The following is a 4,914-nucleotide window of genomic DNA, read 5'->3' as shown; positions in this document are numbered from 1 at the left end:
AGAAAATTTGGTTGAAAAATTAGAATTCAGCATGGGCTAGATAAACAAGATTCTTAGGAAAAGAAATGTGTACTAATGAAAAAGCTAAGCAAACTCTTTTACACCACCTGCCTGTACCTTTATGGTACACAAGTAAAGTCATTCGAAGAAGTCATAATCCCAGGTTTATATGTTGAAAACACATGCAGATTCCCTCTAACTCTGTAGTTCAAACTTGTGATGACTTTGAAATTTTGATGCACACCTCAAAAGGAGAACAAATAAATTTTAAGTTTCTATTTATTCAGTTTACATGTTGGTTAGTGAGGTAAAATTGAGTCAAACATTCATACGACAACAGGTTCAAGAAATTTTCACAACTAATTTTTGAGGTTAGCCTACCTGGAACAATCACCTTCAAATTAAACCAGGTTTGTACTGATGATGCTCAAAATATTTATCTGTGGTAAGAGGGAAGCTTTTCTTTCTTTATTTAAAGAAATACTAAGGTTATCATCTTTCCACAAGCTCAGTGGAAATTGAGAGGGAAAGAGACTGATAGTGACTATGTTATTTGGATAAATATCCAAAAGAGGATAAAAATTAAGATATGGTCTACACAACTTTCATTTCAATTTTTTAACCTATTAAGCTAAGGAATTTTTATTCATGCTTTTTGCATAATGTGGATACCAATTAATTTAACTTTCATGCATCAAAACACAAAAAATGTTATCTTCATCTATGTGCCCTAAACATTAGGGACCTTAAGATCCGAGGACGGCGGATGTCTACGACGGCGGGCGGAAGTTTGAATGCGTGTTTACTCACTTCCGGTAGCCGTTCCCCGTAAATTCCCGCCGTAGCTGTGTTGTCTGCGACGTCAAAACAACCAGTTTGCCGTTTCTTACAAAACGTGAGTTGATTACAGTGTTTTTATAAAATATCTTTTATAACTTTCGTATATTTTGCGCATTATGGAGTCAATAATATTTTTAATTCGTTTGCCTACTCTTCTGAGACCTGATTTGCTTCTCCACTAAACAGGTCGTGGCTGCAGCCGACAAGACTTCTAAGAAGATTGCTCAGTAAGTTCTCTTACTCTCCTTTCTTCACGTTTTTAGCAATGAATGTGGTGAAACTCGACACGAGTTACGCTTAGTAAATGATAATCTCTCGATTATTTATGTTTGTGAAAGTGTCTTGCATATTTGGTGAACAAAAAAGGGTTATGCTTGCAGTAAAAAATAAAATACAAACAACATGCTACACAAACAAAAAGAAAATAGGCGTTAACATTTTATTTTTATCTTTAGAACCAACATGGAGTGGACTGAACAACATGACAATATTCTTTGTTAGGAGATTCTCGTTCTTGAACCATTCAAGGCAAAGATAAAAATAGCGAACAATCTGAACAGCCTTCAACATCCCCAGTTCAGAGTGACGAAGCAATCTGTCTGTTGAGTGACAAATTTAGAGCAAAGATGCGAGACGAAGAAAAGGCAAGAGGAATCGATACAGATTTGAGTGACGTTGAAAAAGCACCGGAGGAGATAGAAAAAGAAGCTGTGGTTGAAGAAACAGCGCAAAATAACAAAAAGAAATTCAACAGTGATAAAGCAGCGGAAATGAGATACAGAACCTTGGCAGGACACAGAAAAGACAAAGGAAAGATGAGATAGAGAATGAAACAGCGGTGGTGACACGGTGGCATATTTGCGAGAAAAGAACGACCTCATGCAGAAGTGGAAAATGGAAGAAATGCAGCTACAGAAGAGGCGACTAGAGGCTGAAAGTAAGAAGGAGGAGCAGTCCAAAAAGCAACATCAGGATTTGATGCAGGTCATGCTGCAGCAAACTAAACAGCAACAAGAACAAATGCAAAATTTTCAGAAGATGTTCACGCTAATGCAGCAGCAGCAGTCTCAAACTATCATAAAACTTCTAGAAAAAGAAAACTAAGTCATGGCCTGATTTTGTACTGTGCAAGATGAATGAAGTTTTCAGCAATTTCAGGCATGTGTTTCTTGATTTTGTTTTGTACACTTGCTTTTGTTTTATTGTTAGGTTTTCCATGTTATATATCAGCTTCATGTTAAGACTTTTGATTCAATAAACTTGATTAAAGACTTAATGTTACAGACACTGGACGTTTTGTCTTCCTGGGTTTAGGAGTGTATCATTCCACTGAGGTATTCTGTGATTATGTTCCTGATAAATTGTATCAACTACAAGGCTGAAAATCATACTTAGCTCTGGAACCGGGCGGCCGAATCGTGGAATTAAATCGCTGAGTCTACACGGGTACGGAAACCTTCGAACTGCGATACACAACCCTTCAATTCCATCGCATATTGTTTCTTGCTGACATGTAAAGTAGCTAGGAAGATGTAGGGCCTCAAAAAGGACGGGAAGGTCACTCTTGCGAAAACGAAACTCGGATAAACACTCATTGTCATCCATATCATTAAGGTCAATTTTCCCATAACTTTCATAAGGAAAATCTGGGTTTTTGAATGTGTTAACGTCATAAAGAAGAAGGAACTCGTCCTCTGATATATCGCCATCATCAAAACTTTGTAGAATAATCCTGCGAATCTCTCTAAAGGAAGCCATGACTGAAGTACTTTATGAGAAAAATTGAAAATATGTAAACAATGCCGCCCGCGCCTTCGACTTGGTCTCTTAAGGATTTTTCGCGCCTTGCGACGGCAACCTCTTCCCAGTCCCCCCTCGGTCATGACAGCCGTCGTAGACATCCGCCTTCATCAGATCTTAAGGTCCCTATTACAAGGGATGAGGCAGATCAAAGTAAAAATATGAATTAAAACAGGAGGCCCCCATTAATTTTAGTGCTAATTAAAGGAGGATCTTTGTTTTTCCAGATTCCCACCCTTTAAAACTCACATATCTTGTGACCATTTGGTATGAATATTGGTAAGAAACACCATGCAATAATGAAAGTTTGAGCAAGAGTATTAAATGCAATCTTAATAATAATATTGCATGTTACAATGTGGTTACTTACTCAGCAAAATTATATAATCACACAATTCCAAACAAAGGAAGTCAGGTTATTGACTCACCTACTTCAACTTTTGAGAAATAGATCTAGTAAACAGTTACAATTAATCACTATCATCAGACCCTATGCATCATTGCAAAAAAAGGTCAATTACCAGGAAATCATTAATTTTTGTTACTAGGTGGTACTGTACTTAAAATACTTTTACTGACACAAATACATTTTTCGAAAGTTATCTCAAAGCATATGACTGTACGGGTCATGTGGATGGTTCCTGCATGGGGACTGACATTTCAATTACCCCAGCAAACTTTAATCATCAGAATTGCAAGCTGAGGTGTATTTACCAAGTGCTCAAGTTTCCAAATTAGTCACCTAACTCAGTTACAGTGGAGTTCACTCCTTTTTGAGGCTATGTTGAGCTTGATCATCCTGTTACATGTGAAAACATCAAATGTTACTCATGATCACATACTCAAATAATTACCTGAACGAAAAGTTATAATATTTTTTAATAACCCGCCTACACACATATATATATACACCTATATCTATACACATACATCTATATCTATACATATATATATATATATATATATCGTAACATTATCTTTTTTACGATTTTCGGAAATCAACTTTCCCCTCCATCTTCCCCTCTATTAGCAAAAACTGTTTTCAAAACTTGGGTTCCTATTCTAAATATAAAATTCCTTATTTCTTATTGCCTCTAGAAGTAATCAGTGGATTAACAAGCGAGTTTAACATGGCACATGTTTGCCACAATGTTTGGTTGACGGGGCAAGTTTGACAAATGCCTGTAGCGGGAACGATGCGACAGAAACAAAGTGGAAGACGGCAGACAATAACAGCTCCAACTACTAAATAAGTTGTCTTAAGTGGCTTGTTTTCGCTGGTGAATCTGTCCACTTAACCTTGGGGCAGTTGTTTAGCCCTTATCTTCCTTTACTTGCACCGGGTTCATGATACAAAAGGATATAAGCGAAGGCAATGAAAACGATACATAGCCTAAAGACAAGGGATACTATAGAATAATAAACTGGAAACAACTTTAACAAGTAGAAAATTCCACTCAAGATTGCAGTAATCCAAGCTACAAACACACAGCTGATCTCAGGTTGTTACTGTTAACGTTTGAATAGTGCATTGTAAACTTGATCGCTATGAGCCTGTCGAAAGTAAACAACTTTAGATGAAGACATGAAATATTCACAAATGAAGTCATTACATGGTGATGGAAGGTTTTCAACAATGTCACTGCTGCTGAGACCAAACATAAGGAATAACCTCAACAGGACATACGATGGCTGGCCAAAATGACCGGTTAATACATAATTCACCGCTAAACAGGCAAGCAAGATGTTGTTGTAGGTTCGGAGTCGAAGTCTTCCTTTCAGGGCCTTTATCACCAGCGCGTTCAGCAGAACTGGGGAGGGAGAAGAGATACTGTTACGGGCCGGGCGGAAGCTGACGTCAATCGATCCGACAACGCCGCATCAGCGATGCATGGGTCACTCGCTTTTACTTGACATTTGCGTTGTCATACTTGACTGAAAAATTTTGATGGTCGAACAGGGCTTTTATTCCTTGTTTACCCATCAAAAAGTAGATTTACACGATGACAAAAAAAAACAACAACAACAACAACAACAACAACAAAGATTGCAAAAGAGACTACGGTGGAACTCCGTTAATACGGCCACCTACGGGCCATGGAAATTTATTTAAATTATAAAAACGGGGTTTTTAGAAATCTCGTTCATATTATCGCAAAAGTGCAAAATAAAACGTATTTCAAAAATTGGTCAAGCATGATAAATGTTTAAGATAGACACCTTATTTCCTTAAGATGTCTCTGTCGTTGTCGATGCCCGACATTTTCAATATGT

The 4,914-nt window shown here is 37.4% G+C and overlaps 1 long non-coding RNA gene across 1 annotated transcript; it reads left to right on the top strand.

The window, feature by feature from the left end:
• Positions 1 to 741: 741 nt before the first annotated feature.
• On the top strand, positions 742 to 1,700 carry LOC149040002 (uncharacterized). The gene is made up of 3 exons (XR_016179769.1): positions 742 to 895; positions 1,027 to 1,067; positions 1,296 to 1,700. It is a non-coding gene; the product is annotated as an uncharacterized LOC149040002 (long non-coding RNA).
• Positions 1,701 to 4,914: the final 3,214 nt, after the last annotated feature.

This window comes from Pocillopora damicornis, chromosome 9 (assembly GCF_964200805.1).
Source record: "Pocillopora damicornis chromosome 9, jaPocDami1.2, whole genome shotgun sequence".
Lineage (NCBI taxonomy): Eukaryota > Metazoa > Cnidaria > Anthozoa > Scleractinia > Pocilloporidae > Pocillopora > Pocillopora damicornis.
This window is presented reverse-complemented; position numbering and strand designations above follow the sequence as displayed.